Raw genomic sequence first — 11,795 nt, 5'->3', positions numbered from 1 at the left:
TTGCATGACTGTTCAGTTTCACCTTAATCTTTTGTAGTCTCTCCGCCGTCATGGTAACAGCGGCGTGGGCGGACCTGGGGGCGGGTGTTACTAGGGATTCTCTGACATATGAGTCTTATCAATATAGTCACATTCATAACAGTTAGTACTCACTAGTTAGTGGTCACTGATGACTGCTTCAACAGCAGTTTCCAAAATGTGTCATATTTCAAGAAAGAAGAAGAATCTTTGCACTGAAACAGAATATAATTATGTACATTGTAGCCTATTACACTATAAACCTCTGGTGGATTTCTGTGACTTGATTATGGAACCACCCTAAAGTGTAAATGATCTATTTTCTGCTTTGTAATACATTTCCTCTATTTGTAGGCTATAGTTATAGCCTAGGGCTATACCTACTCTTACTAGTTACACTGCCGGCCACTACTACAATAGTGTATACACTACTACAATAGTGTATATATACCTATACCACTGTACATATTAATACTACAACTCTGTACATACATCTGATTAGCACTATTACTCAGTAGCACTAATTTATACATTTTATATCCAGTTTAATCACCATTGTACAGGTATATTACTATTGCACTTTACTGTTAACATTTGCACTCTGGTTGGATGCCACTTGTTTTCGTTGTACTGTACTTGTGCTGTATAATGCCATACATTTGATTCTAATCATATACTATGTGCATCAAGATAAATTACACAAACTAGGGTGGCTGATTGGCGCAGTGGGCAAGACGTTCGCCTCTAACGCAGGAGACGCTGGGTTCGAGCCCAGCTCTCGGCGTTGCTACCGGCTGGCCGGTCGTTCATACTAACACAATTGGCAAGTGTTAGAGGGTGGGAAAGCCGGTGGGTGGGGATTTGACGTTGTGGACAGCGACTCCTACAGGTCGGTTTGGTGACGCCGGTGCGACGGAAACAGGAAGTGACGGGGGCAGCGTGAGCCTCCCACGTGTTACTCCTCGCCACTGAGAGTTCGAGCTGCTGCGGTGAAAAGACAGGCTGCCTCCTCGTGTACCGGAGGGGACACGTGATGCAAGGCTTCTGTCCTCACTACAACCGACCTGTGGGAGGCATAGTCTAGCAACGTTCAAGACAGGGGAGGGAAGAATTGGATATACAAAATTGGGATGGGAGAAAAATAGAAAAATGGGGAGAAAAAGTGGATCAAAAAAAAATTACACAAACTAGTACAGTAATGATACTGTCTAATGAAACACACACACACACACACACATAATATGTATAATGACAATACATTTTTAATAAAATGTAATCTAATCTATATGATATTATGTAAAGCACCATGTCTTGTTACGTGGCAGCCGTGGTGAATTTCCTATTTTGGCACAATTTAAATGTAGGCTGCCTGTGTCCAGACCAGGCTGCAGAAACAAATTAGTGGGGGGGCATAAAATGTTCTCGGGGGGGCACAATGGTTTTTCAACACAAGTTCCCTTTTATACGTTTCAGCTGGGACAACGGCACTGTGGCTTGCTTTGCGCTGCCCACGGTGCTGAACTAAACAGCAGAGAGGCAATTGAAAAATCAAATTTCTCTCTATCTTAAGAACATTCACTTATACAAAAACAGACTGAACGGATATATATAACAGACCTGCTGGGGCAGCGGACTGAGAGCAGGGGACACAAACAGGCTGGATAAGATGGTCAGGAAGGCCAGTAGCGTGGTTGGGGTGGAGCTGGACTCTAGCAAGGGTGGCGGAGAGGAGGAACCTTGCTAAGCTCCAGGCCATCAGGGAAAACCCCTCCCACCCACTATACACAGACTTGGCTGACAGGAGGAGCATGTTATAGGCTCACACTACCTAAATACAGCACTGAACGGCACAGGAAGTCCTTCATTCCGACAGCCATCAGACTATACAATGCATCACTGTGCCTCACTGCATCACTGAGCACAGAGTGACAGTTACCATCTTCCTGGACTCTTACTTTTTAAACAGCACTGTGCAACCCAAACAACTGCCTCTTTGAACTGCTGCGGTCAGGCAAGCGATACCGGAGTCTCATGGCAAGCACAGAAAGACTCAGAAGAAGCTTCTATCCCCAGGCCATCAGGTTGCTCAACGAACAATAACACTATGCAACAACCATCAAAAGCACTCACAGCACACACATCCACACGCACACACTCACTTTAAACAAACAACTCACTGCAGCACCCACTCTACACACTTTAGAACACCTATACACACTTTATATTTATTGGCAAAGAATTTGCACTACAACCCATACCTCAGTACACCTTACTGTAAATTGTATCTAAATTGTACCTCATCCCATTTCTGCTTTGCACTATATAGTATATTGTAACTAGTATATTGTATAGTATATTGTATGGTAACTCAGTTACTCTACTCTGCATTGAACATTGTACATATGTATATACTGAACACTTGTGTCTACGTACGTGACTTCTATTTTATACTTGCTATACTTATTTTATTTTATACTTATCCTTTTGTCTAGCACAGTCTCTGGAGCGTAACAGAAAGAAGCATTTTGTATAAAAGTATTCTGTACTTCTGTATGACAACTAAAAAAGAAACTTGAAACTTGAAACTATTACACCTACTGTAGACTTCAGTATATTTTTACTGTATTTATTTACTGTATCTTTTATTCTATTTTTATTCTATTTCATTTTATTCTATTCTTAGGCCATTTGTTTTGTTATTCTTATTCGTGACTTGTTCTGTCTAAATGTTTAATGTTGAGCGATTTGCAGTGTCAAATTTTCCCTCAGGATAATACATTTCTATTCTATTCTATATCTTTGAAAAGTTTCCATTTATTCAACACTTCTGAATTCACTGACAAACTGAACTGAACTGAAAAATAAGGTGCATAAAAAATCAAACAAAATTCCTCCACAGGCTACTCACCATCATTAGTAGAGCGGCAAGCGGCGTTTGGGGACAGAGTGAAATTTTCTTAAAACACTGTCCCTCCACTCATTCCTGAACTTTTTTGTTAAGTCCTTCTGAAATGCCAACTGAATTAAATTGGCCTTGCGTCGATGAAGCATCATTGATGTTCTATAAAGACGTTCTTGAGGGTAGAAAACGAATTATCACAGAGTGCCGTGCTAGCTTCAGTAGTGTTGTTGTTGACATCAGTGCTTACTAGGGCTGTCCCCGACTAAGGATTTGGATAGTCGACTTTGATAATTATTTTTTTTTTTTTACCAGGGTGGGCACAGCTGCCCCCTAATGCCCGCCCATGGCGCCGGGTCTGCCTAGCTGGCTCTGGTAGCCCTTCTATCAATCCAGTCCAGAGTTGGAAGACTAATCTCCTGCTTACCTGCCCATCACAACCATCTTACTGCTGCAGTGTGGCTCGTCTATAGCCTAGATCTGCAGCAGGGGCTTATTGCCCTGTGGACTGAGAGAGATTTTTTTTTTTTTTTTTTTTTACTTTGGCCTGACTTGGGCCTCCAGCCTGCTGCACCTGGGCCTCCAGCTCTACTGGGCCACTAGCTTCACCTGGGCCTTCAGCCTGTTCCACTGGGCCTCCAGCTCCACTGGGCCACCAGCTTCACCTGGGCCTCCATCTCCCCTGGGCCTCCAGCTCCACCTGAGGACCCCCAGCTCCACTAGGCCTGCAGGCTGCTCTACCTGGGCCTTCAGCCTGTTCCACTGGGCCTCCAGCTCCACTGAGCCTCCAGCCTGCTCTACCTGAGCCTACAGCTCCAGGATGACATCAGACACCAGTCCCCCACTGGAGTGTTCCACTCCTGGCTGTTGCCAGATTGCCAAGCAGTTGGAGGAGTTGCTGGAGCGGATCTCCCTCCTCACCACCATCCATCTGGAGGAGCAGAGACATCGGGAGACCATCCTGTCGGCTGACCTGAGAGAAGCACCCCCCGTTCGGCTGGATCTTCTAGGGAGAGCTTCTACAGGAAGCAGGGAGCCGTGCTCTCCAGCTCCACTCCTACTCAACCCTGTTGACAGAATCCGGCTATAGGGCGACAATAATGTGGTCAAGAGGCATGGTTTCTATCTTTCGCCTTTAACTGCCGTGGTTTCTTTATTCACATGGTAAGAGCAGTAACACATGAGTCCTCCTCGTGAGAGGTAGGTGGGGGAAGAGAGATCGAGTAGGAGGAGACATATCTATTTATACTCGCCACCTGGTGGTGTCTTGAGTAGCTCCGCCTATAGCGCCCTCTAGTGGAAACAGTTATATATACAGTTAGACAGTTAATAACAATCCTACCTAGAACCTCTGACTTCAACACTCCCACTTAGATTTGTATTAGCATACTGAGTAACATCTTCGAAAGACATTTTACAAAGGAAATAATATACTCCAAAAACATCAAAAGAATATGGCAGTCAATATCTACACACCAAACATGGCCTCTGCAAATCTCTTCAATTTCAATTTGGAAGCAGGTTTCGTCATAGCGTCTGCTACCATGTCGTCCGTTGGACAATACATCAGTGTCATCCTTTCTTCTCTGATGACAGATCTGATGAAATGGTATTTTATATCGACATGTTTACATCTCTGTCGGCACACAGGGTTTCTAGCAATCGCAATGGTTCCCTGGTTGTCCTCGTAAACAACAGTCTTCTTATATACATAGATATATAGCAGTTGTTCCAGATAAATACACTCCTGTATGGTCATAGCTAGAGCCATATATTCGGCTTCACAAGTTGATGAAGCCACGGTGGGCTGCTTCTTTGTTTTCCACGAAACCAGTGAGCTGTCTGCGTTCAAACTCACACAATATCCGGTGGTACTCCTTCTATCTGTGGTGTCAGCTGCCCAGTCTGCATCACTGTAGGCTTTAAGTCCTAGACCCTCGCTGCTCTTTCTGCTGTACCTTTAAGATAACGAAAAACATGTTTTGCTGTAATCCAGTGCTCCTCTGTGGGGTCAGCGAAATGCTGTGACAGTTTACTCACTACAAAACATAGGTCAGGGCGGGTACATGTTGTTAAATAAATGAGGCTACCCACAGCTTCTCTATACATTTTTACATCTGTCAGTTTCTGAGCATCCTCCTGATAGTCTAGTTTTTGATCACATGGTGTTTCCCTTGATCTACATTCTTGCATGTCGAAACGTTTCAGGATCTTCTGGGATATTTTTACACAATTGGCAGACTGTTCAAAGTCCATACCTAGAAAATGCGTTAACCTCCCAAGGTCTTTCATTTTGAATCTGGTGGAGAGCATCTCTTTCACCTGTGCTAGGCTTCTGGTGTTGTCTGCTGCTATGATCAAATCATCCACCCAAATGACGATGATCACTTTTCCTAACTCCTCTGACTCCCTCGAGTAAACACAGGGGTCTACTGGGTTCTGTAGGAAGTGATCTTCGATAAGGCATGTATGAAGCATCTCGTTCCAATTTCGCCCAGACTGTTTCAGGCCGTAAATGGATTTTTCCAGCTTACACACTAGCTTCTCCCCTTTCTTTTCGTAACCCTCAGGTTGTTCCATGTATATCTCCCTATCTATGGGTGCATGCAGATAGGCTGTTTTCACATCCATCTGATGTAGAATTAAATTGTCCTCAGCTGCTTTCTGCACCACTACCCTTATACTGGTCAGATTGGCTGTGGGGGAGAATGTTTCACCGTAGTCTATCCCCTCCCTCTGACTGTAACCCTTAGCTACAAACTTCGCTTTGTACTTATTGTGGCCTTCAATACCCTCCTTGATTGAATACACCCATTTTCCTCCCACTGTCTGTCTGCCCTCTGGTAACTTGGTTAGCGTGAAGGTGTGGTTGTCCTCTAGGGACCTCATCTCCTCATCCATTGCTCTCTCCCATTTACTTGATTCAGGGGACACTATTGCCTCTTTAAAGGTCTGAGGTACCCCACTAACTACCCTGTAGCAGTAATCAACGGTGGTGGGTGTACTGTCCTCCTCGTCACTCCCTTTCCGAGCATAGTCTGTCAGATACTTTGGGGGTCTGTGTTCCCTTGAGGGATACCTCCCACTGCTTGGGGCACTTGACGTCACCCTCGGGTGCGCCTCGTCATCGCCCTCTGGGGGTGGCTGACTGTCTGCCTGTACGACCGTGTTAAGTACACTGGGCTGATGTGTCTCTGTTTCTACACACCTTACTCTGGAGTCCAGCTCTGGCCCCTCTGTCTGTGTCTCGCCCTCACATGTTGTCTTTGTGACAAACTTGACTAGCCTGTGTTTCTGCACTCCCCCTTTACCGGGATAATAAACCAGGAAAGCGGGGCTTCCTTTGTCATGCCCTAAAAAGAGTCCTTTTTCACATCTGGACTCGAGCTTTCCTCTGTCCTGCAGGTACGCATAACACACTGATCCAAATCGGTGCATTCTGGCTAGATTACACTTCTTTCCTGTCAGTGCTGTATACGGGGTGGTGCCCGTGTGCTTATTAAAGCACCTGTTTCTGGTGTAAGCGGCTTCTTGCACCGCATAGTGCCATAGGCTCTTAGGTAAGTTACTATCTACTAGCTTACACCTAGCCATCTCGATAAGAGTGCGCCATTCTCTCTCTGCCACTCCGTTCTGGTGTGGGGAATATGGACATGACGTCTTGTGTATTATCCTGTTCCTCCTCAACAGTGATTGGAACTCTCCGTTTGTGAATTCGGTTCCGTTGTCGGACCTCAAACATCTCACGTTACCATAAGGGGCTATGTCCGCCAGGAATTTTTCCGTGGCCTGGAGTGTGTCACTCTTTGCTTTAAGAAAGTAAACAAACACTGCCCCTGTGCACACGTCTGTAAAAGACTGTACATATTTAAAACCTCCTATGGACTCGTTTCTTACTGGACCGGCAAGATCTGTGTTAACCAACGCAAGGGGTACCTTTACTTTTTCTGTGGGATTTCTGTTTCTCGATTGAGCAAACTTCCCCTTTATGCCCACGACACATTCTTTATCAGGTCTACGCTTTTCACCTTCAATATGCATGCCCTCTGTCACTGCTTGCAGTTTCAGTAAATCCTCGTAATTACAATGACCCATAATCTCATGCCATGTCTGAATATAGTGGCTGACGGTTACTTTACATATATCATTGTCATTACACTCTGTTTTCAGGTAATACATTCTCTGATACACCTCTATGTCAAATCGTGTACCGTTGGGCTCTACAAGAAAATGTTTACCTTCAATGAAGAACACTCTGGCACCGTTCGCAGTAGTAGCTATTACAGAGAACAGTCCTTGTGGGAACGATGGTACATAGAAAGCGTTCTTTAACGTCACTGTACGCCGGCGCCCCCGCTGTCCGTGAGGCATACCTGTGCGTCTCCTCTCTCTTTCGCCAGCCCGTAGGTGCGCTTTCCGTCTGCTAGCTCCATGCTGTGTCTCTCCGGGCGGAAAGTTCTGTCAAAGTTCTTGAACCGACTCCTGTCGTTGATGACGTGGGACGACGCACCTGTGTCCACGGTCAGTCCCTTCCTTTGGGCCTGTTGCAGCTGCGTTGGCCTGGTGACGTAAGTCGTCTGCGCCCTGGGGATGAAGCCCTCTCGTTCCGGTACTCTCCAGGCGTCGCCTCGATCCGTCCCACGCCGACCATCGCCGCCATCTTGTCCATGCGCGTGTCGCGCGCCCTGGTCGCGTTTCTTCATGCACGCTCTGCTTGCGTGCCACGTGGATCTGCAGAAGCCAGACCAGACAGTCCTCGTGCAGTTACCTCTCCGATGGCCTTTCTCTCCGCATCTCCAACACGCCAGCTCCGTCGTGGGCCTGGTCTTTTCTGTTGGCATCGCTCGCCTTCAACACCCTCTCTCCCGTCTCCGCGGCGGCTGGGTGGGTATCTTCTGAGGCCTCGAAGTTTCTTAGCTTGGCCTTGAACTGTCTCAGCGTCATGTCCTCTGAACCGTGTGTTACCAGGAGTGTGAACGGTTTGTACAGCTCCGGTAGTCCTCTCATCATCATCGCCATCATTAGCCCATCGCTTGGTGCTTCTCTGGCACTCCTCAATGGCATCGTGATTTGCTCCGCTCTGTTGACGTATTCGGTCACAGTCTCGGTGTGCCCCTTCTTCAGGGCCGTCAGTGCTATGTAGAGGGCCATGACTCGGGGTCTTCCTCGCCCGATGTAATGCTCTCTCAATACCTCCAGGCTTTCTCTGCCTTTGTCTTTAGTGTCGCGGAATATCAGCCCCAAGCTGGTGTCGTCGAGCAGTGGCGCTAACTCACAGTACGCGTCTGCGTTACGCTGGTCGTCCAGGGCTTGCTCTTCCGCCGTCAGGTCTCCCGTGGGGGCTGCCAGGATCGTCTCCTTCAGTCCCGCACCATGCATGCAGCATAGCATGTGCTCTTCCCAGAGCTCGTAGTCCTCTGCTTTTCCATTGAATGAGGGCCATTTGTTCCTCCCTCTGGTTGCCATGTGTTCTAAGACGGGGTTCTCCCCCTCGCCTCCGTTGTGTTCAGCAGGCGCCACGCTTTCTAAGACAGGGTTTTCCCCCTCGCCTCCGTTGTGCTCAGCATGCTCCGTCTCCCCCGGTGCCGCCTCCTCGGGACTCTTGGCTGCTACCTTCCAGTGACTCCCGGCTGCTACCTTCTTGACCCTCCTGTGAGACTTCTTGGCTTTCATGTTGCTCTTTGATGGTGGGCGTAGTTTTAGCTCCTGTTGGCCTAGCGTCTAGCCACGCGGTACTCCCGGTGCTAACCTAGCCTATACTTTAGCTAAACTTGCTACCCTTATTATTTAGCCCCCGGCGTGATCTGGGCCCATAACCTGTTGACAGAATCCGACAATAATGTGGTCAAGAGGCATGGTTTCTATCTTTCGCCTTTAACTGCAGTGGTTTCTTTATTCACATGGTAAGAGCAGTAACACATGAGTCCTCCTCGTGAGAGGTAGGTGGGGGAAGAGAGATAGAGTAGGAGGAGACATATCTATTTATACTCGCCACCTGGTGGTGTCTTGAGTAGCTCCGCCTAGAGCGCCCTCTAGTGGAAACAGTTATATATACAGTTAGACAGTTAATAACAATCCTACCTAGAACCTCTGACTTCAACACCCCCCTCCCCAGGCCTGGTCTAAAGTGCAGTCGAGGCATAAGAGGTGAACCTGGGACTCCACCTCATGAGTCTCTCTCACTCTCCACCAGGGGCAAAGAGGCAACGTCCGGGGTCAGGCTCACCCACTCCTATGGCTAGGAGCTGTCTGGGCCCCCCACCACAGGAGCGGGAGGAGGATCTGCCAGCTACTCCTAACAATTCTAGGCGCCCTGGATTCCCGGTCTTCACCCCCAGACCGAAACGAAACCTCCTCTCCCGGGGCGTGGGAACAGGTGTTACAGCAGACTGGTCATGCACGAATGTCCTTCACTGCTGCTCCTGGTACCACGCCTGTAGCCGACACGCAGGAGGCGTGGATGGGTCCCCTGCCTCACTCTCTGAAGAATCCCCCTCACCAGCCACGCCCCCCTCCCACCCAGGCCACAGCAGCAACTCCACCATCACGCCTAGCCCAGGCCACAGCAGCAGCTCCACCATCACGCCCGGCACATGCTGCTGCAGTAGCCCAGCTGCCACCGTTTTCAATGGTAACACCAGTACTTTTAGTGTCAATGCAGAACCTAACCTTCCGCGACCATGGACATGTTTAGAGAACAGATGGTGGAGGTAAACGGTACACTACCCCCCCCCCCTCACAGTGAGCTGTGGTGTTCCACAAGGAAGCATACTAGGACCGCTACTGTTCCTAATTTACGACTTAGCCCTGCTGGTCTCTGACAAAAACAAGTTACAGGTTGAAAAAACCCTCAGCTCGGAACTCGGCAGAATCTGCACCTGGCTCGCTGATAACAACTATCATTACACCATCTCAGTTACAGTGGGTGACAATATTATCACAAGGAAAGATGAAATTACATACCTGGGTTCCATCCTAGAGGCAAATCTTTCCTGTGACAAAATGGCATCCAATATAATAAAAAAAAGTCAACCAACGAACAAGATCTCCTCTCTGGTAAACAAGAATACCCTGAAGACTCTGGCAGGAGCACTCATTCAAGGGTACTACGACTATGCTTGCACCTCATGGTACCAAAGCACCTCAAAGGCGCTAAAAACATGATTACAAACATCACAAAACAAACTGGTCAGACTACTACTTGACCTAACTCACCTCACCCCTGCCCACTTTGACTACCTAGGATGGCTTAGAGTAGACGACAGAGTACAGCAACTTGCAATGGGCCTGGTCTACAAGATACTCTACACCACACAGGTACCCATGTACATGTCGAAATACTTCCCAAAGGTCAGTGAATACCACGCCCACAACACCAGGGAGTTCCACAAATCATGTGCAACCCAGATTCGGCACAAACAAGGGACTGAACACATTTAGCAATTATACCACAACAATGTGGAACGCCCTATCACAGCCGTAAAAAGATGTGAATCCCTACCCACATTCAAAAGCACCTACAGGAGGCTGCAATTCTAAACTGGCCACCGTAAATGTCCAAACCCAAACCCCCCCCCACCCCCTCCTAATAGACAGTCTCCTCCCCAACGTATGTACATATTCTATGTTAGGATCTATGGGTAACAGTACTGTATATTTGCATATCGTATATGTCACAAATGTAACAGTACTATATACCTGTATGTCATGTATGTCCCTATGCCATAAATGTCATGTATGTTGTGTATGTCATAAATGTATGTCACTATGAATTGAAAATGGGGGACCCTAATGTAAACAAGACAAAAGTCTTTCTCTGGTCTGCATCCCCTTAACAATTGTGTGTATTGAGCCGTACTGTATTGTACCCATTCTGCAATCTGTTAAATAAAGTTAAACTTCTATCAAACTGTCAATAATGCCAATGTTGTGTGGAATCCTCACAAACCCAAGGGACTGCTAGGAGGACATTTTAATATTCGTAGTATTATCCCAAAAAGCAACCAAATTAAACATCTTCTCTCAGACTAATCTAGACTTCCTGTGCTTCTCTGAGACATGGCTCCACAAAAACTCCCCATCCTCTGCCCTAACTATACCTGGCTATAATATCTACAGGAAGGACAGAGTTCAAGGAAGAGGGGCGGGGGGTAATGTTCTATGTACGAGAACATATATTATACAAAGAGATCCAATGCCCAGAGAATGACATTTCAGGCTGCGGTTACACTATGGCCAGTTTTCGTTTCGTTTTCAGGGTCAGTTTCGCTTTTCAGAACGCAACGTAATGGCAGGCAAGTTAGATATCGTTTTTGCCTCCTGAGCACAGTGATGTATATACATGTAGTAAAATGCCAAAGCAGTAGGTGGCGATGTAGTTCAAACATGAAGGGCCATTTTCAACCAATCAGAAAAGTTCAATGTGCCAATACACTTCCTGCTAAAAATCAACAATCCACCATATTTAAATGCCTCGCGTGAGCCATTTAGCCAACGTAGCATTTATTTTTCAGCAAAGAAAGTGCAATAAAAGTGCAATAAACAAAACGGATAAATTCACTGTGTGTTCTGCCTCTCATTTGTTGATGAAACAAAACTAACATCAACACAATTGACCACCAAGAGCGGAGTTTAGTCTCACAAAAAGATCGTCGCCGATTTTGTTAGCTTACGTGCTAACGTGATTGGGATATGCCAGTATAACAGTATAGCATTGTGGCTAGCAGCAAAGTTTGTTAGCTTACGTGCTAACGTGATTGGGATATGTCATTATAACAGTATAGCATTGTGGCTAGCAGCTTGGTAACATTAATGCTAGCAGAATGAATGGATGTAAACTTTATTTAATAGATTGCAGAATGGGTACAATACAATACGG

This window comes from Notolepis coatsorum (genome assembly GCF_963971535.1).
Source record: "Notolepis coatsorum genome assembly, chromosome: 12".
Lineage (NCBI taxonomy): Eukaryota > Metazoa > Chordata > Actinopteri > Aulopiformes > Paralepididae > Notolepis > Notolepis coatsorum.
Note: the sequence above shows the minus strand (reverse complement) of the source record.